Below are 25692 nucleotides of genomic sequence, written 5' to 3'. Positions count from 1 at the left end.
CTTACCCACGGCGCTTCTAATACCCGGTGATCAACTAGTTCCACCCCAAAGTACCGCCTGTTGACATCGTTGCAACGCGCAGTTGCAAATGGAACGGCGTATTATACCGTGTGTACACGGAATTTCCGACACAAATGAAATTTCTCCACCCCTCGATCCTCGGCGCCGTGCAGCGGTCGCCTCGCGACTTGACTTTGTAAAATTGCCTCGGGCTGGATTAATGTCGTTCCCTCCTTCCTTTCCTCCTCTCCTCCTTTGCTTCTGCCCTTACGTAAAATTTTCCGTGCGTCGTAACCGAGCGCTTAGCGTCCTAGGAATTCTATTTTCCTCCTCTTTGCAGCCACTAATAAGTAACGCGTCTTCTCAAAGCTCGAATCCTCCCGGTTAGTCGGCAAAAGCTTTTCTTGCCAAACAGGGCAGGACAGGTTCGCAAGACTGGAACTTCGGAGCTTTTGAACGCGCGATGCGAATCTGCAGTTTCACAGTTGGTCACGACTTCGAGCAGGGATTTCTGCCTTGAATCTCATCGCCGAGAAGGTTTCGCCGATCTATTTGTATTTCGAGATAAATCCTCGGCTCGTCGCATAGTTGAGGCAAGAAACTTCTCGGTCGTTTGTGCTTGCTTGGCTTGCGGGTGCGGGGATGGTAAGCACTAGTGGTGTCTTACAATTAGTCTCGCTCCGATTGAAGCTAGACCAGATTACGACGTGATGCTTCGAGGGTTGTTTGGGACCTCGTACCCCGGGTCAGGATTACACAAAGGACGTAATCCTGGTAATGTACGGTTGAGTGAGCCCAGGGAGTACGTACACGTACGGGCACGTGTGAAACACGTTCTCCCTGCCTGCTTCGCTAACTTTGACTAACCACGCTCGCGTTACCCTTGCCCTTCGAATTTTCGCTCCTTCTTACACGATTCGCGCGATTACGTCGCGACGGTCATTCGAAATGATCGTTCGTCGAACATTCGTAGGAGTAACAATTGAGCCGTCAAATTTTCGCGTAGGTCTCTTTATTTCCAAGGAAATGTGTAACGTAACGTCGGAAGCGCCGGAGAATCGTAGAATCAGGACGAGACGACGATGCGAAAGGGTAAAGACAAGAAAAAAAAAAACATGATAATTTCAACTCGATAGAGAACAAACGACGTTAATTTCGTCTAGTCGTCGTCACTTCTTCGTCTGGATTACGTCCGTGAATTTATTAGAGCAGCTGTCACCGGATTTGCACTATTGGCTCGGCTACAGCTGGCACTAGCTTTATTCGCCGCTTAGACACACTTACGACGATACGTGAAGTCTTCTTGTTTTCGCTTACAACTAAATATCGGAATCAATCATTCCGTGAATTCTCAAGCAAGAATGACGAGAGGAGATGAAAATTTTCACGTCATTGTCGCAACTGTAATTTCTCATCTGTATAACAGGAACGTTTTCACTTGCCCTCCCGGCACAGTCGTTTTCTATTTTCTCCCAGCTCGTACATCGCTGAATTACACATATACTTTGAGAATATAATATAATCGGGTGTGAAAGTTTGTATCGACATTTTTTACCGCTAATTTTAAACCTGTCGATAATTTAATCTGTGATGCATTTTTTCTCGGAAGGTGTGTAATCGTTGTAACCGAAAATTTGCAACTCAATTTGAGTAAAGAAATTAAAGTGTCAAAAATAAAAAAAAAAAAGGTAAAAAATAATAAAAAGAAGATGGTCTTCGAGGATACGATTTAACGAGCTTGTTATTATTGTAATTATTTATGTTTGCTGACGTGGCGTTGTCATTGAAGAGAAAATTGATCGATCCTTGCTGCGGGTGCTGACAATGAATAAAGACGAGTATATAAGGATCCCTGCGTTCCATCGATTCTAAACATTATCGTTCGTCGAGTCTTCTCCCTTCCCTCGAGGTTCAAATTGACGGGCACATCTCCGATCCCCTGCAACCCTCGTAACATTGACGTAATCGGTTTAATTTCGTTTGAATTTATTACACTCGAGAACTTGACGACGGGTTTTCATCGCACAAAACATCAGTTCCCCACCGTGGTAACTCGTCGTTATAACACTTCCGTTATCCATGCTTATTAGAAAACCGCAGGCCGTGCAGCAGGCCTCGCTTCCGAATAATCTAACATCTACTCCAAACACCGAACCGTATACCGTACCGATCGGCGCGGTTTTCAACCCTCTTCGAAAATAAATACACTTACCGAATCACCTGTATCTTGGCTCGAATTACGCTGAATATGCCAATCATCCGTTGAAATAAGAGGTCACTAATCGTACCTCGGGGAGAGAGTCGGCCTAATTACGTTTGGTGGGATCGGTAATTCACCATTTCCGGCGACGCAAAGCGGGTAAGATGTCGCCGATATCGCCCGAGTTTAATTTCTAGCGTTGCGGATCACGACGTGACATTCGCATCCTCCGAATTCGTTCGCGGCGCATCACGATACGAGTTAGACAGTTTTGCGGGACAAGGGAGACGGTCCGGATCGTACCACGCGACGAGTTCTACACCCCGAAGCAATTCGGCACAGGCACACGATGCTGCAGACTTGTAGATGTACGCATGTATACCGCTATTGTGTGTACAGAGGCGTGTATGGAACGTCTCTATCCGATTGACACACGCCCCCCCCCCCCCATCCCCCCCCCGCCCCAACCCCTGTGCTACTGTGTTTTGCATAAGCAAATTTGCATTGAGCGACGGTGTAGAGAGACGCGCGAGTTAACGCGTTAGGGATGAATTATGGGAATAGATAATCAGAGCCAATCGTGGCGCGGGTCTCGGTGCTTTATACCTGTATGTATAAATAAATATCGATCGCTCGAATCCGGTGATCGATAAACGATGGATCCCTTACATATTCCATCGGCTGTTTGCGACGCCCTACTTGTCGTGCAAACTTTATTGCCCAATCATTGCGAATATGCGAAACGCCATGCATATTATTATACGTCGTTCGTCGCCTGCGTGGTTGACGGAAATTATATCTAATACCAAAATTAATAATTAACGAACAATCACCGCGGCTGTACAGACGCGGTCGAGAGTATGGACGAGGCTGCGGTGTGGCCCGTTGATAATTGTCCCACTGGCAAACGGTTTCCTTTCGTGCAATCAATGAGTCATTTTTTTTTTTTTTATCACAGTTTTTCCTCACAGATACGCTTTTTCGTCTTTTTCCAATTTTCTTTCTTGCGACGAAGCGTGAAATTGGTAAAAGTATTCATAATTTGATAATTGGAGGTGTGACGTTTTTCTTTCAATCGCAAAAATTTCGGAATATACGTACAATCCGATATTCCATCGGCGATAAACTGGACGAATGATGTGTCGATTTATACTACAAATTCGTTTTTACCAAAGGCGATAAGAATAGGAGTAAGAATGAAGCTGTGAAAAATGACGTAACTTTGTTGAAAAAAGAACGATACATGCATACATATACATCGCTGAAAAACGCTTTTAACTACCTTGCGTAAGCACGAGCGTGTAACCTCTGACTGACTTTTCAAAGCTTTCGGGACGGCACAGGTGCGCGGTTATTTGCATCGCATCTTTAATTCAACCCCCCGAAACCTTGAGACCCTTTATACTCTGCATGCGCGTACCTCGCTACGTTTTCATCTAATAACCTCGCTAGTTACGCCCGCGCCCGTGCTTATTAAGGAAAAAAACGTGACATCGATACCCCGATTTAACCCGAGGACCTGACGCCTGTTGAGGCGGCCGACGTATTTCGGGGGTAGATTCAACGACCCCGTAGAAGCGATCGCAAATCGTTGATAGCGAGGGTTTAAGGCCAGGTTCGTGAAAGTCTACGCGTTCCTGCCTCCTTCTTCTTTTTTCGATCTGTCCCGGGCCTTTCGCACTACATTGTTATTATATCATAGACATTGAGTACAGGATCTTGTGTAAAGCTTGCGCGTACGACAGGGTGACGGACGTGTAGGTATACACGTGATCAATGAAAACACGCGGATAGAAAAAGAAGATGGCCGCTCTATCGCAATAATTATCATTTCCATATGAAGTGGCCCATGTTTATTCAATGCCATTCATTACCCACATGACAATATTGGTTGATGGGAATTGCTTGTATTCCGTAACACGCGCTATTTGATATGCGGGTGCCTCTGTTCGCCCACCTGACAGTCCGCTCGTCCGTTTGCCGATGAGGGTGAGTCGGTCTCTCCCTTCGTCCCCTTTCCCTCCTCTCCCTCTCTCTCTGTCTCTCTCTGTCTTCCTCCTTCCCCCGTCATTGCTCCGCACTCTCTCTCTCTCTCTCTCTCTCTCGCTCCCGGCATCCTGAAATGACTATCCTGTCCGTCGACCACCGCTAAAGCGAACCGCCGAACTGTATGATAACGCTAATCACCCATCCACGCACCGTTAACCACCGAACCACCCTGCCTAGTCTCGGAGTTCGTTAATTTATTCATTTTGTTACCCACTTGCTCACGGCTGGAGAGTAACGCTGGGCGTGAACAAATCGAGATACGTCGTCTCTGACAACGAGTCTTGGCCTGCGAAGAAGAAGCGCAAGTGAAAACGCAGGCTCGAATCTAATTCCAACGGGACGTCGAAACGGGACGAAACGTACGAGGTGTGCTGTTTAGCAATCGTCGCTGAAACGCCTCGCAATCCATCCCGTGTTTGCGTTCCTTGGACGACCGGCTTGCGTGCTTTAATAACAGTGCGAAATGGTTGCGAGCTTGCGGTTGCTTGGCTGGTTCGTCGGGTAGGTGGTAAGTAGGTACGTGGTGACGCGGTCTCAACGATGATTGATAACCAAGTTCGCCGGATGAAACGTACGGAGAAACCGTCCGTGGGTATAGGCAGACATTAATAATAATAAAGGGCTCATTCTCTAACCCCCCTTGCCGCCGGGCGAGTCTGCACTACGTTTATGTAAACGCCTACGTCTCGCTAGTGAGAATCGCGCAACCGGAATGGCGCTGGATGGATGCACGCCGACTTCGCGATCTGCCGCAGCAGAAGCTGTTTTGTCGCTCGGATGGTTCATATTCACCGTCGCTACTCCGGGACAGGGGTCGCATTGTGCCCAACTGACGTATCTGCAACTTTGCCCCAGATACAGCTGCTGAATGGATTCGTTTATTGAATTTCATACCTCACCCACCCTTCGTTCGAACCCCCTCTTTCTCCTTTCCCGCTTCTCCGCACCGCAGACTCGACGACCGTCATTTTCAAAAGTTGCGATTACCGCGCCGCGTCAATCTCACCGATTTATTCGACCGTTCATCGGCAACGATAACTTTCGCGTTGAGCTTAAAGCGCCAGTTACCATCTACGGCGGACTCTTCGCCACGAAGATGCCCTCCTTGTTAGCCGCACCGGCACCCCGAAGTTGGTAATTCTTGGGAGTCGACCCGAAGCCGGGAATAACGGCTCGGGGTTGGATATCGATGAGCGACAGAGCCTGTAGGAGCTTTTCTCTTACTGCCACGGCTAATGCTGCTCCGTCTTCTTGTTAATCCGGTTTTCAATCCTTGATGATATGTCGAACAACGTAACATCCATTAGGTACCTACCTGCTGTTGCATCTACACCCGGACACAGCTTATAATTATTATAATTATTATAATTATTACGTACCGTGTATACCGAGTTTTGTTTCGTTCTTGACCCTACCTATCTACCTACCTTATACTTGCTTCTCGTCGCCAGAGTTTAATGAATATTTTAAAAATTGAACATTTTCCATTAGCGGTTGGTTGGTAAAACATGTTGAAGTATAGGTATACAAGTTCACGCAAATGTTGTATGTATATATAAAGCTTGTTTATTTTACCCGAACACCGTCAGCTGCCTTCGAAGTAATATTTAATCATCGTACAGAGCATGGTATACTTTAGCACTGTCCCATAGTTACTTTAGGATACTATTATTATTATTGTAGGTACAGATTCAATCGCGTTGAAATTACCTTGTCAATTTGAAATAATTCAAATAATAGATCCTGCGGCGTGAATGACGGTCCTATGATTTCATTCATCAAGGTCCTTTATATGTATACATATTGTTGTAAGTCATGAGGAAAGAATTTATAATAGCCACTCAAGTCACGTTATTGAATAACTTTCCTTCAGTCGCTTCCGTGACGTATTATTCGACGACGAACTAAAACGAATTCCAGATTGTTTACACCTTTATTCCTATCGTTTACTATTCTAACAACCAGACGGAAGACATATCGAGTTTGTTAATCACTATGCAGCGTGACCGAATCTGCGTAATTTCCCCATTTGTTAAACTTGCCCGTTGAATAAATGTGCAGGTTAATTTACGTCCCCGATCCAAAGGCTAAGCGACGACACCCCGCGGGGCGAAATCATCCCCTCAGCGCTAAAAAGTCGGGGGTAGAAAAAGGAAGAAAAGGAAAGACGCGACGCCGGGCGTCAGACCGACGCGTGGAAGGTTGACAGGGATGCACGAGTGCCAAACGGGATGCCGAGAAGCAGGCGCAGAGACTCGCTCATTGTTGCTTGGCGCGTTAATTAATTACGGGAGTATCGTTAAGTATTAAAAGCACTCGCGTCTGCTGCTTCGCTCGATTAATTCTCGCCGGTATGCGTATTCTGCGAGGAACTCGTCTAGACCTAAGGTGTTATTCGTACTTTTCCACTCTATTTTCATCGAATTTCAATTCCTAATGCGTGGACATGAGTTGACCATTTTTAATGCGAAGACGTCATAGCGGCGTCGAGCGTGCCCGTGCAGTAAGTGACAGAAATCGCGAAATGACGTATTAAAGTAATTCTATGTTTTTGGAGTATTTTTTTAAATCGCGTGCTGTAGTTTTGAGGTCAAGGAATCCGACTGTGATCATAAAAATTTATTTTTTCCACGCAAACGGTGTCATGGAACAAACTATCATCTTGTTTTTTCGGGATGAATTTTTCTTTCGAAAAACATTGAATAATAAATATTGTTGATTGTAAATACGTAATTTTAAGAATTACCAAGTCAATGTGATTTATTATACAGTACAGCTATAGCTTATATTGGAAAAATGAGTCGGCGATTCTTGAAATCGCGTATTCGGATTCAAAAATATTGTTATTCATTGTTTTTCAAAAGTAAAACTCATCAACTTCGAAGTCTCAAACCTGTATTAACGCGGGGAATAAATAACTTTTTACGATCATAATCGGATTCCTTGGTCTGAAAAATACTTGGAACCCATACTTTCAAAATTAAACACACACCCGAGCACACAAAACATTGCATTACTTTATGACGCCATTTCGCGATTCTGCGCACTTACGGCACGGGCGCGCTTAACGCCGCTATGACGCCTTAACACTTAAGTGGTTAACTTTGCGAGTGATCAGAAGCTGGGGGGGGATAATCAGATCGATTATAATTTTTTATACAGCAAGCTCTCATAGAACGACTCGTCAATAAATCCAGCAAAATCCCTTGAACGAAAAAACAAAATAACAACAATATCAGAATCAAGTGTGAAAAATTTTCGTGGCTACAGTTCGTCGAATAAATTGTATCGCCGAGTTGTTAAATCCCTGCATAAATAGATTTTCGGTGAGTATAAAATGAGGAAACACCTCTAATATCTTTAGATCGAAAGAAAAAACATGTATGTCGAAATCGAGCATTAACACTGCATCCAGGTCCAGACGTGCGGATGGTGTTAACTTCATTTACGATCGGTGATCCGTAATCGATCTTTCATCCCTCCGTCGATCCGCACCGCCTGCTTTTAGTGCGCTTGTAGCTTATTCCGCAGATTTAAGTGTCGCGAGACGGTTGGAGCTGTCAGTTCAGCCGCCTTGCACGTGTCGAGGAGAATTTCTTCCGGTAAAACTGATGTGCGAGTAGGTACGATGTTCGCGAAGCTTTGCTCACTTCGTCGTAAATCGCCTGTGCAGTGTACGTGGTGCGCAATCCGCTTACGATCTCAGTCTCGCGAGGGTTAACCGGAGGGTTGTACTTTGGTGGATCGATCGATCTATCGATCGTTCGTCACGATCGAAATCTGGATGCCTGAGCAGGCAGCCACTTTCCAGTGCTGATTGTGAAACATTGTCGTTTGCCTTCTTCAGCGGTCAGCGAACTTCGTGAGAAAAGCTGGAATTATCAACGATCGCAGAAACGATTCTTGGAATGGTCTGCAGGGCCACCCATGCGCGTTTCACCCAATCACTTCGACGTCAGTTTCTGGACGGTAACCGAACCCCGCAGGATGTTGATTCTGTTCGCTTTTAGTTTGGATTCTTGTCACTCGATCCCGCCGAGGACTGTCTCGTCGGCTTATCGCTCATGGCCTCGATATTTTTTTATTCAGACTCTATGTGCGTGAAACAACGTGACTTCAGGAAGAAAATATTGAGTCAGTGTATAAGAACGGCGATACTCAGTTTCTACACACACACACACCTATACGGGAAAAAGTTAATAAAACATATCGAGTATACTTGCGTCATTGTTTGGCAAAAGTTTCTTAACACACTGCAAAAGCAGAGATATTTACGATTGTTTATCATATGATCGCGGTCGGGACGTGAGATTTGACACGTGTAAGGAAGAAGAATAATAGAAATGGAAAAATATCCGAGGACAAAAAGCCAAAGAGGTAAAAGATAAAGGCAATGTCTCCTCGATGATCTTTGTCGTTTCGACCTGCCGCGAGTCGGCTGAGAAGCACGAGGAAGAGAAGATCTGAACGGGGTACGAGAACAAAAGTATCGTAGAAACAGCGAGTCGGAAAGAGAGGGAGAGAGAGAGAAAGAAAGAGATCGACCCGAGTGACGACTGCTTCTGGAAATAAAAGCTCTATCGTCACGCGCCGATAGTGGACTCCCGGTGAACGGAAAGAGGGTATTGTTTCGGTCGAAACGTGTAATCCGGAGGTGTACGTGTAGCTCTCTACCGAACGGCATGTGTGCAAGCTCGATGCATAAAAATTCACCTTATAAATCCGTTTCGTTCAACAACGGTAAAACCTGCGCGTCTACGTCCAGATTTTGCCTGAGTTAGATTTTATAATGGATGAAATTCAGCCCGCGTTAATATCGAGAAGCGTGCGGGGTGTGTGTATAGTCGTAGTATCTCTTTGGGTAAAAAAGAAATGTTAGCCGTGTTGTGACAAAGACTTACAACTTATTTCTCGCTGAATCCAACCCTGCATTCAATTCACTTTTTTTCACGCACTGTTTGCGCGTACGTTCAACTCTTTACGTCTACGTACGTATTCACAGTCGTTCGGTACGTTAATAACCGGAATATTTATCTCTGCTCGGAATATAATATACGGGTAAAAAGCAGGGTAGATACTCACCGTTAAAGATACTTGAAGAAAGAATTTTGTACAGGTAACGAACAACGGATTTATTTATACTCACCGCGCGTCAGTGTTCCTGTAATTTTTCTGAAAAATTTCTATCGATCTGTGAATTGATCAGAAATTTTTCAAATCTCAATGAAATCGGTTCAAACTTGCAATCACGAGTTGAACTCACGGGACGAGTTAATAATTATTGAAAACTAATGTATCTTCAACCAACGGTACTCGTACAACCGTATTTATCAATGGAGAATAACCAGCCTTGTTAACAATCAGTTCGCGAGGTATAAATAAACAAACGCTGCACAAACACTAATATTGACAAGCAAGCGCAGTGCCTGGATTAGCCGTGTACGTGTAGCGTAATCGTTAACGGTTATGAGCTGAAAAGTGGGGAAAAAAAAATTTTTGTTTAACCTACGTGACATCGATCGTTGCGTCATTTCGCCATGAATAACTGGCCTATACGGTGACAGAGCGGTCGAATGTTCCAACCGCCGCGAGTCGTCGACGTGGTCGTGGATATGTCGTGCGGAAAGGTGACAACGACCACCAACCGCCATATGGCCCCGGGAGTGCCGCGATATGCCGGCCTGTATATTTATCCGATAAGTTTAATCGCCAGACGGCCTTTCCCCCCTCGTCCACCTCCCTCCCCATCACCATCCTTTGTCCCCTCATCCCTCTTTACGACCCCGTATCCTCCCACCTCTCATTTCTCCGCGTGTGATCTCCGCACATTGTAGGTATTGATATTACACGGTCGGAAACTGGGTGTATACGATTTAGAGACGTCGATAAGTAACTTCGAAGTTTTCGGCGATGGACAGACATTGTTTGGGAAAATTTAGAGAACGGACCGAGTACGAGAGAACCTCCTGTCTAAATCAAAGGTTGCATTCATTTTATAGGTGATTTTAGTCGATCCGATGTAGTGGATTTTTAATAAGATTTTGGGAAATCGATGTTTCCGTTAAAATTTTATACTCGTCGAACGTAATGTATTTATAATAACAAACCATCGGCGACATCGGAATATTTTCACCGGGTAACCGTGTCGTACGTCGCTGTGCTTATCCTAATCGCAGAACGTTCTGTGTAATTAATCTTTTTTTTTCTTTTTTTTTCCTCATTCTCGTATCCGCGACACGCTTGTAGCAGCATGTGTTACGCCGCGGCCATGATTGATAATGGGCAATCGCTACTTGTCGTAATTTCGAACATCGCAAATGTTGTCGTTGAACTCAAACCAGTTTATAGTTACGCATTCAGCGACCAACTTTTTTACTATTCCATTTTTTTAAAAATTCCAGAGTGTGTAAACGATTTCAATTGAGCCGTGAAATTCGCATTTTATATACTCAATATTGAGAACATTTACAACTCATGACTCTTACCACATGAGTAATCGAATTGTTGTAATTACCGGTTAGTCAGCGTGGGTCAAAGAATTCATCATTCGTGTCCGATCAACGAAGTCCGATTACTTTTATACTCGACGCGAGGAACTTGGGAAGCATTTTCAGAAGCGATCACTCGTTTAAAGTTGAATAATCATAGACCGATGCGATTGGCTTTCGGCGTTGGAGAATCAAATAATAGGGCAGATCACGATTGATCGTGCGTAATTATGATTGAGCATCCAGGTTAGCTATAGATATTCTAGCTACCGACGGACGGCCCTTTAATTTGGTTATCCAGGTTCACGACGGGTCAATTGTATTTATCAAGGAATTAACCGATGAACAGATAGAAATATATTAATTAACCAAATTCGGTCGAAACGCGTCCGGCTGACAGCCGGCGGTTCCTCGACAGTAATTCGATTCATAAACTCTGCTCAACAGTTCCGGAATTCTCGGCTGTCTTTTCGCTCGCTAGAGTCGATGACACTAAATGAAAGAGGCGTTTATTACGCCTAAGATATTCGGTCTGATTTACGCGCCACGTACTTTTTTTTTTCTACATCAACGATCAACGAAAATAAAATCGAAAAGAAATACAAGAAAAAAAGCAACGGAAAGTACCTCTTGAGACTCTGAAAAGCAGTTCGTTCGTATTGTTTAAAAAGCCACGGTGGAATTTCTACATCGAGTTGATCATCATCATCATCGTCGTCGTCGTCGTCGTCATCCAAGTTGGCTGGTTCGCGCAAACGCTCGTCATCCATCGTTTTAAATACAGTCGAAATAAATTGCTGAAAATTTGCATGTACGGGAGTAAATTCAACCGTTGACTTAGAACCGGAAATGTCTCGCCTCCCGACACACCGAGGTCAGTAAACTCTCTTTGATCGTTGGTGAAAGCGGTTGGCCGATGGTAAAAATACCGCGTCGTTGTTCGACTGGAGCTGGATAATTTTGTGGGTACAGCATCACGGAGATTTTCCGGAAGGTCTGAGAGCACTGGAGTTCGTTTGTTCCTTGGTCGCACACGGATTCGTACCTCGAATGAATCACGTACGCACCTGCTATGCATCGAAACGCGAGCTCGGAGACTGTCGGAGATAACTGAAATTCTGCAACGTCGCGAGATCACGCGCTCGACGGAGCGAGAATGAATCCCCAAGTCTATAACTTCAAGCTTATGGGCGAATACGTGGAAGGAACGAGGTTTCTTTTTCTTTTTTTTTTATCACTCCACGTTCCAGGAGGTGGGCAGGCACACGTAACTACAGGAAAATATATTCAACGTTCAACAACTGGACGTGTTCAACCGGAGACAACTTTGACACCTTTCCTGCACCTTGTGCTGCTTGTAACATGCCGGGAATCCAGTTTTTTGTACGACCGTATTTGTCAAATGTGAATAATAGTTATCCACTCTGCTTATCTCGTAATACAATTACGAATATCTATTTTTTCCGATTCATGAGGCCAGAGACCGGCTTTCGGATCTGGGCCCAAAATGGCCTCCGAATCGGGGCCAAAACGGATAGAAAATCGGGCCAGGATGGCCAACGTATCAAGAAGTTTTAAACGGGTACCAAAAAATGAAATGGTAATTTTTGTAGCGATGGCATAAAATTTAAATGGGACTTGTAGGTACACGGGGTACCTTAAGAAGCGAAAGCGATTTATGTTCGCCCTTTTTTCGTAGCGTTTCGAGGCATCGTCCAGAAGAAAACGAGTGGTGACAAATTGGAGAATACGAGAGTACCAAAGAAGATCGTCGATCGTTGTCTCAGCTATCCTGCCCACTTGATACCGTGCAGTTAATTAAGCGACGTGTAGAACTCGTCGCTATTACAGAATAACGGGTGAACTGTTCTCGGCTTCGTGCCAACTTTCCTCTATTTTCCACCGTCTGATCGTCAGTTCAGATCCCGGTTTGTATAGCGCAATTCCTACCGTCTCGATACCGGCTTAATTGCGACGAATTCTCCCCAGCCTATACAGTCATTTGACAACTATACTTGCAAGACAGCTGATAATTCAAGATTCGCGTTATGCCGGCTTCATGCCGCACTAACGAATCGAAATTTCTTTCAACCCAGCGATAAAATGATACAATTGGTAAAGGTTGAGTTCAAACGTATACGTTGCGATAGGAAATATTTCCGCGTCTCGTCACTCTGTCGTTTCTCATTTGCTCACATTTCGCTCGAGTTGAAACGAGAATCGCCTATCGCGTGTATAAGGTGCATGGCAGCTTTCGTCTGTACACATTCAGTAAAAGCGTCGCGACGCCTGGTTAACGGAGAGTGTCAGACGTACGTCGACGGGCCCGAAGTGTGACGCGTATATCCGTACACGTGGAGGAGCCAGAGTCCAATTAATAATCGTTTCCAATTGGCCGCCTGGCATCGGCGTTGGCGTAGGCGTCGTCACTTCTAGCTATCCAGTTTCTAGTTTCTAGTTTCTAGTTTATAGTTGCTATCCGTAGCTTCGACTCCGCTCCGCAGCTCTCCGAGTTTTGAAGGTCTTTATCGACTCCAGAAACTCGGCTAATTGTAAGTCCTCGGTGGTACCTAATACCGTTTCACGCTCCAACTCTCCGGGAGTAGCCTAGACGACTAGGCTGCTGTTGAGGCAGACTGGTGATGAGCTGGGCTACTTTAAGGAGGTATACTATTCTATTTCAAATTCGGAGTTGAATTGTCCCGGCATGAAGCTAACCGATTAAGGAGCTTTAGCTCATTGAACTGGCAGATGTGAGCATGCAAATTGGCCTTGATTTTCGACTCCAGGAGCACCAGACTTCGGGTATACTGTTCTATTCAAATCTAGAGTCTTTCCAGCTTACCGCTTAATAAGTAGCTCAAGCCCATTAAATTCGTAGATGTGAGCACATTAGTTGGCGTTAATCTTCACCTCTTACGAAGAATCGTTTAGCTTATAGAAGTTTGAACAACGTACAGTTCTTATGACGAATTTTAGTTGCAGAACTGCCGGTGATGGATGAACTAAACAGCATCCAGAAGAATCCTGAAATTTCGTTCGCGTCGGAAACTCTTGTGGTTATAAGATTGAAGATTGAAGTATATTCTCAAGATGAATGACGTGACTGAGTTTGTGCTTTCCACGATTCGTTAAGACACTGTATATATTACAATACCGTTCCCTCTAAGCGATGATAATTCCCCGAACAATTGGGAATAATCTCGTCGTCGTTTCTCGGTGATAGTGGACTCGTAGATGCAGTCTGACTCATGTATAATTAATTTACGTTCCAACCGCTATCGTGACATTGACTTAAAAACACTGCAGCCCAACGGCGACATTCCGGCTTCGCCTGACGCTTGACGAGGTCGATGAAACGGTAAGAATCGTAGGAAAAACATATATTCCATCAGATTAAATCGAACCGTCGTGGAATCGGCTTTGAGCGTTGGAAATACCGGACGGAATACACTGCTGGTCGTCGGTCGAAAGACGCCAGGCGTCACCGCGTGCCGTTTGGGAATATATTCTTAGGTGCGCAGTAAAGTCGGAAAAGCGTTTCATTGCACCTCTTATATCCGCACGCGTCTCCCAGTGAAATGTCTCGGATCCTTATTTCAAACGGCAGGCAATTTTACGGTGTGGATAAAGTCGCGGAAACGACGCCGCGACGGTGAAATAAGGACGAATTTATACTCGCCTGTTGGCCAGCGGGACGGAGAGTCATGCCGGCTGGCTGAGCTTGTGCTTCTGGTTTGTATATCGGATTGATCGTTTCGGTTGATAAATAATCTAATATTAACTTCTGGCCTGCGGCAACAGGCTGCAGGTTTTGTATGTATAACGGGTTCCGAAAACGCTGGCAAAGCATCACAACGAGAAATATTATACCTATCGTAAGTTCGGTGGGATTATATACCGGAGTCCTAAATTTTTTTTTTAACCGTATAATCGAAGAGGAAGTATGTTCACAAATTTTATTCAACGTTTCAATCAGTCGGTTGAATAGGAAAATTGGACGGATAATTGTTTAGTAATTTAGTTTTTCCCAGGCAGTGGAGAAAAGGAATAAGAAAAATAAAAATTATTAAGCAATGCTGATATTTATATTTCACTCGGGTACGATGTTGCATCTGTTGTCTTTTATAATCATACTCATTGTACAACGACGAAAGATAATATTCTAATTTTAACATTTTTTCTTTCTTTCTTTCAAACGACCCGGAAAATCTGCTCAAATATTTATGACGATTCAACACGCCGCCTGGCACTCGTTGTCGGCCTTTGATCCGTAAAAAGTGTTGAAAAATTAACTTGCGATTGAATTGAACATCTTGTTTTTTATTATGCTGTGATGCCAGATTTTAGCGAGTTGTTTTTTTCTTTTTTTTTTCTAACTGTAGCAATTACTCGACGGTTTAAGCTGTCGATACATTTGCTAGTTAATAGATATTTGTACGTTTGGGAATTGAACGAATGGACACGTGTCGTATATCTTAAACCGATTGTCGTAGATTGAATTGACCTGTGCGTTTGAACGTTTATTCAAGTCAAGCAATTCGCGTTTAAATGTACGTATCTAATGAGTTTCGTTGCATGAAATTGTGATCTGTATTAAAATATACAAAACCTGTTGTGAATCATGAAATATGAAAAAAACCATCGCAGGTGTAAATTACTTATCGCAGTACTTTGATTTTCGCATAACAGGTAGATGGTATATGTTTTGTAAATCAAATACGATTTCAATAATTTTCGATACTGCCGTTATGTCGCGAGAGCATTTTTACTTCGTGATTATGCAATACTAATTAACAAACTAACTTTTATGTATTTTTTAACAATAATACGTAGATGCAAGTAATGTTCAAGAATTGTTATCTTTATTGTTTCAGGTAAGTTGGATACCAGCTGTTCGTCAAAATTGAAAATCAACAAATGGGGATCGGAAGTTATACCGATCTTGACTCGCTTTCGGTGTAAATCGCAAAGTCGATTGCGATTCGGCGATCGCCGCATGCGTCATGAATCCATCTAGCGGTGGATATCGGTACGAATAACCGATTCGTGAGTTTTGTTATACCGAAGTGCGTACATTGTTCCAAAATTCATACTCGCTGTAATTAAGCAGAGGTTATAATTTATATTTTTCGCATTCACTGACAGAAATTAAAAATACCAATGAAAGTAGATCTGTTTTTTTTCCATCCGAAATTTTTCCCTCACTCGATCGAATTTTTGCGATTGTGACGCAGTCAGTATTGATAAGGATAAAGTTTCTTCGTTTGATGCTTGCGTCTTAACTTTTGCCACAAACTTTTATCCCTACCTTTTTCTTGTTCTGTGATAACATCAATATTTGAGCCAAAGAAAGCGGCGGAAAGTTTACCGATATTTGTCCGAATTTTTTTGGAGCCCAAATTTTTTTATATCGGCCCGATTACTTTCCAAAGTTTGTGAATAATAAACGAATCAATTTTCCCACAACCAGTGTATAAAATCGTTGGGAAAATTTGGATAATTCTGTATTTCGTATAAGTTATGTTACTGTCTTCGTATTTTCTCATTTGGGTTGTATATTTTATTTTTATTTTTCATCATGAAACAAAACTCACCATCGCCAGAAAGGGTTTCGATTGAATACTTATCAAAACACCGACAGAAAAATGCGAAACATTGTTTCATCCATCCGAGTTGCAGACAGGCATAATATTATAGCCAGAAAGGCTGAATCAGCAAATGAAACCCTTTTTTTCCACGCGTACTTTTTCGTTGGTTGGCAAATTTTCAAAGGAGAATTTCAGGATAATTCACTCATTTCACATCCTCCGCATGACGGATTAATTGTCTCTCCTTTTGATTTTGCTCTGAAAATTATTTAAAAAGCTTAAATCAGATGAAGATGAAAGCTTGCAGAAGCCGAGTCCCTCTGATGCTTATAATTCTCACTCCAAATACCTATAATACAGCTGACAGTGCTGCGGAGAGAAAGAAGAGCTCCCGCTGAGCAAGGGAGACGGTAATTTCTGTCGCCACGATACCGAATATCTCCATTTTCCATACATAGTGACGGATAACTCGAAAAATTTTCAAACAGGGAATTACGATGGGTGTAATTATCCTTTTCGGTAATCCGAATTACCCCGTTTCGGTGCTCGTCTCGCTAATTCCGCCGTTTTTTCAGTCGTATATTCACAGGTCTCGAAACTCTGGTCGTGGAAGTTGGGCCCTTACGCTTGTCGGTAATGCTTCAAAAATTCTCCGCTGCACGTGTGGCGCTTCGATCTCGGTAGACAGTGATCGTCCGCATAGACATAGAGCATGAACTACGGATCTAGGTAGAAGATCGCTCGGTCTGTGGAAACAGACAGAAACACAGGCGGGAAATATCTCGTCTCTTTCTGAGAATTCGATTGGTGGCTCGTCGCTACCTCATTGAACGGTGACAAATGGCGTCGACCAACGGCCAATCGCATCCTTAGAAAGAGATTAGAAAGAGACAGCAAGAAGCATTGCCGGCGTGTAGTGTCCGACCGATACACAATTTTCAGCCAAAAACGTAACCGAAACTGAAACTTGTGTAGTCAAGTCAAAATATATCCTGAAATCTAGTGTTTTTCTCAGCTTTTTAACAGATTATTCGATTAGATCAAATAAAAGACTTCAATTTATTAGAAAATCACTTTATTATTGGAACGGAATGCAGGTACCGACGAAATTAATTTCCAACATATCCTGCGCACTCCACGCTCAATGTCCATGATTGTCCCGCGTGAGCCAATGGAGTAGAACCAGGAAGTGAGTGAGAGAGGGAGACGAAATCCCGGCAAACAAAGTTGGGCCAGATCTCAGCGCATATAGTTAGTAGTACCGATTTCTGCCACTTGTTGCGTCCGTGTTCTTTGTTCGTTCAAATATTATGATTATTGAGTATCGACCAGGTATCGATAGCTGCCTGGTTTGCATATTTTGGAGGAAATCGGTACTGCTAATTCTTCGTCAAAAACGGGCCCACTTTTTATCGGCAGACAGGCTTGAGTTTCGACTCCTCGCTTACTTCTAGAGTAGAACCTTTTGCTCCGTCATGTTACGTTGTTCTGTACCAAGATCGCAGCGCCAAACGTCCAGCGGAAAACTTTTGAAGCGTTACCGTCAGGCGTACGGGACCCATCCTTACCATCGGAGTTTCACCAGCTGTGTAATATAATTTTGTACGACCGTGACCGTTCGAGACGCGGGCGTCACCCGGTGCATACAGTCAGTCCGATAAGAGATAAGAGGACGAGGTCTTTGCGGCGACTGGTCCACTCGCAGTCGGCTGACGTTCTTGGCTCGCGGTTCGCGGAAATCGCCTCTCTCTCTCTCTCCGCGTCTCGTTGGCCGCGGGATGACGGCGGTAGGCGGAGATTCGGAATCTCAGTTCGAGGACGGACTCGACGAGAGTCGAGAAGCGAAGCGAGATTCAACGACGCGACGCCCGGCGTCGTCGCCGACGGAGCGGGATTCGGTTATTCCGCGTGCGTAACGCGATCGCGAATGCGATCTTCGTTTACTTTGAATATCTTCATCGCTTCCCGCGTCGCGACGCACCGGCTCTTTGCTCTCTATTATTCGCTCGTCTCGGCATCGCGTCTCACGATCTTCAAAGAGGGTGGAATAAAAATCTAATACCCTCGAGTCCGCAGCACTAAAAGCCCGCTGTTCGTCGCCGGTGCGAAAGGGGCGAGGAGGGGCGAACGCTTCACAGTTCGCTTTATATCACCCACCGTACTCATACGGCGGACTCTTCGTAACTTCCTGCGTCTTAACTTCTCGCATAGACAAAAACTAAGAAAAAAAAAGAACCTCTCTATCAGATTTCACGTACAAATGCAGTCGAAGGTGTCTTCTTTTCTTTACGTCTTCTCTAATATGTACGTTAAATTGAATCGTGATTTTGCCTGCCCCGAAGATTTTTCTACCTTGAGATTTATCGTCATTGTAGCTATTCCCCAGAATCGTGTTGCGTCAAATGATTGTTAGATTTCAATTTGCAGCGTTAGTCGAAGTGTATTCGTGTACATATATTGAAAGTTTTCGTCAACTTTATGAAAACCTATTGAAAGCACCCTTACAATAGACATATGTGCGTATTCAGGGGAACGGATGTCACGAATCAAATAACTTGGGAGTGCTTTTTCATTCCGTTATATGTCGAGAGGGAGTGCGAGAGGTTATTTTAGACGAGTGAAGTATCTCCTTTTTATAGAAGTAGCGTGAAATTTCATTCCATTCTTATAAAATCGTTGGAATGTATGTATCGGTGTATAAAACTTATACTATTTTCATCCAGCGAATCCGTGTGTGTACTGAGAAATGCCCAACATCATTTTCCGTGTATAATACCGTATACCTCGCCAACAAGGTGAATACACGTACCTACGTTTGCAAAGTAGGTGGATTTTGTTGACTGTCCACTTAAAAATCAAACAGAAGCTAAAAGCGACTTTTCGCGTGACTAAAATGTCAACTTACGCCATCTAGCAAATCTTACTTCATATTTTTATGTATAAAAAATTGTACCGGCGGAACGGATGAAAGATGCTGCTGATCTGGCTTGGGGCAGAAAACCCATGGTTAATTCAGGCTTAATTTTAAAATTTATTCCGAGAACATTGCATGAAATTTGAAAGCTTTTGCGTGTAAATTTAAATTCTACGTAGGTTCAAAATGTTCCCTAAACTTTGGTAGACTCCGAAATAATGCGAACGGAAAGTGTGAAAATTGAAATGTCTACGGTATACACACACACATGTATATAATATATATATATATGTTAGGAACAAGGTTTAGTATAATAAAATTGATATTACAATATTTTATATACGAATAGTTTTATTGTAATATGATTTTCTCAGTTTTTCCAAAAATACAGTTTGTATGAACAAAAATAAGTTTATATACATATAATATACTGGTGAACAAAATTTTGTAACAAGGAAGGTGCTTTCTAATTTTGAAATTGCTATTCATCCTCGTTATTATTTTGATTCGATAAGGTCTAGTTTTTTCGTTACAGCTACTACCAGTAAAATTGAATTTTTATCGTTTTAACTTACTTTTTCTGATTCAGGGTATTTTGTTATTAATCGTAACTAATTAACTGGTATTTATAGCAAATATCGAAACACCCTGAATCAAAAGAAGGTGAGTCAAAACGATAAACATTCAATTTTACTTTCAGTAGCTGTAACACAAAAACTCGACCCGCACGAATGAAAATAGAATATGGTTTTATAATGAGGGTAAATACACCTTTCTTGTTGTCAAAAGTTTAGTTGACCAGCGTAATCATTCGGCGCTCGGCGCAGGGCCGAAAAGATCGAGTAAAGAAATCCGCTGTGTTATTATTCTCTAGCTCTGTCCTTCGTTGCCCGCGGTATTATTCCGATAATTGCCTATCGTCATGACCGTTAATACATATATCTCCGTGAATGACACGGGAAAACGTTACCATCACGGACCGAAGAAGCTTTCGGAGTTCTTAGGCGCGGGTAATGCTGCCATGATTAAAATGGCCATTTAGCTAACGATCGAGGAGGAATAAATAAGGTCTCTGCCCAGCTATATTGTAGAAGCCTCATCCGTTAATGGAAGGCGAGAAAAGGGGCGCGATTTTGGTGGGCCTTTCGTCCAAAATCCCAAGGCGACATGGGGCCAGGTATTTTTGATACACTACAGGGATTTGCTAATTTTTACATTCGGTTTCAAGCTATTTTTAGAACATTCTATTTATACAGTGTTCAAGTTTCTCAGGTATAATCTATGATACACATATCTGGAATAATTAAAATATCAGCAGCAGAGATATTGTGGGTGAATATTCATGTAAATAGGTATAATAAAACATGTTTAATTGCAACGATTTTGTATTTAAATCGATGCTTAAAATCCATATCTAAATGATTGCAGTTTCATGAATAATTTCGACGAACTTTATTAAATAAAATTTTGCGTCGGTGAAAGGATTTTGCAATTAAAATATGCAACTGTTTTTGTGGAATCATTTTATTCATTTTATCATTCAGCGCTGCCTCACAGTTATCGCATGGAGGATACAAGCCAATTTGCTTTGTAGGTAAATATACGAAGTTTAATATCAAATTTCGGGTAATTCTTCGATTTTTGTACATCCTTCGGGTGTTTTATAATCTCCATCGCGACTCTTGGAATGGCCCGAGTCGTTTTCCCGTCTAACCGTTAGAAATTCTCAATAGCGCGGTGTCTAAAACACGTTGAGATCGGTCGTATTACAGCATCGCGTCGCGACGAGGAGGAATAAACGTTTTTCGAAAGAGCAGTGATTACCGGGCGTCGCGTCGCGTCGGTGAGCACTTTAATTCTCCTACGTCAAGGTATGGGAATAATGGAGGGGAGACGAACGTCGCGTCCTCGAGAAGTTCGGTCGCGGGCGGTCGGAGCGGACTCTTCTTTCAAATAAAAGGGGTTGTCGAAGGCCCGTACATGCTTGCGTAGTGGAAACGCGTTGCGGTAAATTTCGAGTCTCCCCCTCGTCGAGGGGAAGGTCGATGCGTGCGTGGGAGTCGTGCACTCGGACAAGAACGTGTAAGGACGGTGGGGGGGGGGGGGGGGGGGGAGGGGCGATGAAGTGCGTCGGAACACGCGTCGCGGCGCCGACGAACGAAGTGTTGGTGTCGCGTGTGTGCGCGTAAGGGTCTATATTTGCTTTCTTACGAGCGGACAACACGAGCCAAGTTATACAGGGCGTGTTTGAGGGGCGCGTCTGAGTGATTTCGCTCTGGGGTATGAAGGCGCGTTCTTATTTTCTCGTAGTACGCGCGCAACGTCGCCGCACACAAATGCCGATAGGTCGCTCAAACAGACGATCCTTCTCAGCCACCCACGTCCTTAATTGGTTCCGCTCCCTCGATCATCCCCCTTTATTTCCACCCTCGGCGAACCTCGCGTTATACGCGAATATACGAGAGTATACGTATCCGTTTGTCAACGAGGCCGTGTTCCGAAACTCGACGAGCATAGTCGTAGGTCGTAGTTTCGCGTCTCGTGCTAGCTTTGCGCTGTATTAATATTCGATACCGACCTCGGCAAGTAGCGGGAAACAGCCTAAAAGAAGACCTGCGATTGCCGCGCGGTGATCGGACTCTTCGAGAGATCGACGCAACGTAGCCAACAACAAACGGCAGAGATCGCCGGCGACCGGTTCGACCGTCCGATCGACGCGGCAGCGTCGCGAAGTCGCGGCTCTCCCTCCTCCTCATTCTCATCCTCATCCCGCCTTCGGTCCGTCGTTCTATTCCTCCTCCTCAGCGCCGGACTGGACGGCGTCCTTCTACCTCTTCCCCGCGGCGCCGTAGTTTCTCCTCTCCTGCATAAGTCTCGTGCTGCGGACCGAAGGCTTAAATAATTTAATATCTCCGATCCGCCGCGTTACAACCACCACCACTACCATGCATGTAACGCAATTCCTCCAATTTTACAGATAAAAATTTCAAACTCAACGCAGTGACGTTTTTACCCTTACTGGCCGTGTAGAGCATGACGCAAGTATGCAACGAAGCTTCGCCACGTCCTACGACGTAGTAGGGTTGCAGGTAGTAGGTATGTAAGCTCTTCCAAAAGCCGGCGTGTAATGGTAGTCGCATGTGCTCCGCAGCCGGCTTCGCCGCTACAACAAACGGCGGCAACCGAGTCGCCCGTGAGCAGCGGCAAGCAGCGCGCCATCCAGCTGTCTCCCCTCGCCCCCCTCCCTTGCCCCTACCCTCCTTCTCCGCGCGCCCCATGCCGCCACGACGCCACTCTCCTCCCACCCCGCCGACGTTTCTCTCTCTCTCTCTCTATCCGCCCCGCCAAGCTGCCAGGGTCCGTGGTGGTGAAGTTTTAGCGTCACTACTCGTGGTGTGCCTACAACTTATTGTTAGTCGGGGATCTATTACGTACTTTTCTTCCGTGTGAATAACATTACGTTTATTGATACGAAGAAGACAAAGACGAGGAGGAATAGCGGGAGAAGTTGGCGAAAATTTTCTGTTCTGTTATTTCGTTTCTTTGTTTGTCGTTGGGGATATCGGAGTGCGGTTGTTCTGTGTATCGTAGACAGCTCGATAGTACCGAGCGTGGTATTTGCTGTGAATCGGTCGAATTTCACTGTTTGAGGTCGATTACTCATCATCGGACCGTTGTGCCGTACGTGCGCGGCGTAATCCTAGTTTTACTCCTCCTGTTTACATTGTGTTCGACAACGACCAACGACTGTTACACAAAGACAGAGTTGCCGTAGCAGAGCTGTCGTATTTTCATAACCTATACTCTACCTACGCACGCCGCACCGGTTTTCATTCGAGTAGCAGCAGCCAGCCGCCTTGCCACGTCTCGACGCGAGAGGCAGTTCCGACCGAGTGTGCTTGCTCTTGACAACCGAATTTTCAACCCGAAACGAACGAACGAACGAACGAACGAACGAACGAACATTCGGCGTCCGTCTCCGCACCGCGCGGTCTCTCGCCTCTTCTCGCCTGTCTCCCTCTCTCTATTCATCCTCCACGCACCTATGTTTCACTGCGGTTCTTTCATTCCTGTCAACTCGTCCACGCTCTGACAGAACGACGCGACGCGACGCGCGGCTTGTTCTTTCTAACCTTCAAATCGTGCTGCGTCGGTCAGGTTTTCGGTCGGTCGGTCTGCGCGCTACGAAACACTCCGGGATATATATATATGTATATATATATATATATATATATATACACACACATATATGCTTGGATAGAACGCCGGTTTTCACGCCGGAGATCGAGACGATCGTTACTGATCAGTGTATAGTGTTTTATGATTATAATAATAGTGATAATAGTTGTGACAACGGTGTTAACGCTTGTAACATTAACAACGCCTTTGTTATCGTCTCTGCATCGAGTATTTGAAAAGTAGGAGTGAAAAAAAAAAAAAAAGCAAAAACGACTTGTGTGAAATCGAAATAGTGCAGTGAAGAAGCATCCGGTGTCGGTTGTGACAATTTCTTTTGTTTTTGGATACCCGCTGCTACGCATATCGTCGAGAGTTCTTCTTCACCTACGACCTCAAGTTTTCCATTTCATTGTCTCTTTCTCCGTTTGGCAAGGGATCTGCCAGACTCGGTAAGTACCGCCTCTCACGATGCACTTTTCCACTACGGTTTTTCTTTTAAATACCTCCCCCCCGTTGCATTATCCTCACGCACTTATTTTTATTCCTCTTTTATTATTTCTTCTTTTCATCGCCGCCATGCGTCACCGACGAAACGACGCGTCTCCTCGGCTACCTCGGTCAGGTACAAGCGATTAATTACGATACTTGGAACGGAACGACGCGACCGGCTCGGCTCGACTCGTCACGTCACGTCTTCCAGTCTATGCCGCGGACACGCGCACACGGAAACCCGATTCACGTAAGAATAATTCCACGAATTGTGCGAGGCTCGCAGTCCTCGTCCGATTATGCTCCTCGCGCATCCCCCGTCCTCTCCTCTCGACCTTACGGACACGTTCGTAACGGTTGCAAAACAGCTGACTGACTATCCAGCTTCGAGGTCGAGCAAACGCAACTCTACTCAGCTCCAATCCGATCCAATCCTCGGCGATGCGCCGCGCGCCGGAAGCAACCGGTCGCCGTTTTCTGGTACTAGCTATGCGTACGCAGCCGATGGACGGATCGACCGTTTTTCCCTTTCCGTCTTCTTCTTTCTTCGGGATATCGGTATCCTGCCGATTTCGAAGCACCGAGTTTGCTCAGATTCGCCAAACGTTAATCCCCGTCAGGGTTGATGCAAAATTTCGTCGATCAACGTTGAATAATATCCATCAAGTCAGGGTTTTTCTCGTGAAACGATTACGGAGAGAGAGAAACAGAGAGAGAGAGAGAGAGCGAAAATTGTCGGCAACGTTCTTTTCCGATCTATCGATGATCGATCGACTCGTTTTCGCGATTCGATATCCGAACGTTCTTCCCGAGACTCTATATCCGATATGTGTGTACAACATTTCCAGTGCATGATTATTTAGCCATTGCGTATACTCGGAGGGGAATATGATCCCGTTGTGTATACAAATCGGAGTTATTTTAGCCTGCTGATGTGTCGAGGCGGTGGAATATGGAGTTGGATACGCGCCGAAGAAAATCTCCCCCCAATTCTTTTAGGAATCGAAAGACGCTCGGCGCCGACCGAGACGGTCCGTAATTCTCTCTCTCTCTCTCTCTCTCTCTCCCTACTCTCTCTACTCCCTCGGCACGCATTTCTCTCCGTTCCTCATTCCCGTCGTTTCACCTGCTGCACCGACGCGATGCGTCGCGGCCGCGGCAACTCGAGACTCGCAGACGCATTCCTCGTGTTTACGACGGTCGCGGCCCACGCGGAATTCAATGTGCTCGCGAAATACGCGGGTCACACTTTTAACATCCGAGCCGCGAGTATCGACCCCGAAGTTGAAGAGAACGCGGTTCGTTTGCGCCTCGATGAAATTTTCATCCAGAGATGTTTTCGCCTCCGTTAGTATATCACGGACGGGCATGCGCGTCGACGCTTTCCGTGCAAGCCCTCCTCCTCTTAAAGACGAAGCGGGGCGAAGATAGGGGGGGATTCACGCGGGGAAAAAGAATCGGCCTCGAAGGGCGCCCCCGGCTCGGAACCAGACGAACGAACCGTCGAGGAAGCCTGAAGGGGGGAAAAACCGGTTGCGAGGATGGCGGACCGACGAACCCCGTATTTATTATACCCTTCGTCTCACTCCTCACACTTTGAGATTCACATCCTCTCCCCTCCGCTCCTTCTCTCTTTCACCTCTTTCATCTTTTTCATCTTTTTCATCTTTTTCATCTCCTTACTCTCCCGCCATCTTTTTCTCCCTTCGGGCCACGTGGAGCTGCCGCACTAGTTGCGCATCCCCAAGGTTGTCCGATATCTTGAACCGAGAATTGCGCGTC

General features: G+C 44.8%; 1 protein-coding gene across 9 annotated transcripts in view; it reads left to right on the top strand.

Moving 5' to 3' along the window:
- Positions 1-25692, top strand: part of heph (polypyrimidine tract-binding protein 1 heph) — a 358510-nt gene that overhangs the window by 83836 nt on the left and 248982 nt on the right. For 5 of the 9 annotated variants that reach the window (XM_046623391.2, XM_046623386.2, XM_046623388.2 and 2 more), the window contains exon 1: positions 22646-23870. The exons of 3 other annotated variants lie outside the window; for them this stretch is intronic. The gene's annotated coding sequence lies outside the window, so the exon portion shown is untranslated. Of the gene's footprint in view, positions 1-22645; positions 23871-25692 lie in introns of those variants that run through there. One more of the 9 variants, XM_046623385.2, reaches the window with a different exon arrangement.

The sequence above is a fragment of the Neodiprion pinetum genome, chromosome 4, assembly GCF_021155775.2.
Source record: "Neodiprion pinetum isolate iyNeoPine1 chromosome 4, iyNeoPine1.2, whole genome shotgun sequence".
NCBI classification, from domain to species: Eukaryota; Metazoa; Arthropoda; class Insecta; order Hymenoptera; family Diprionidae; genus Neodiprion; species Neodiprion pinetum.
Note: the sequence above shows the minus strand (reverse complement) of the source record. Positions and strands in the feature narration are given on the sequence as shown.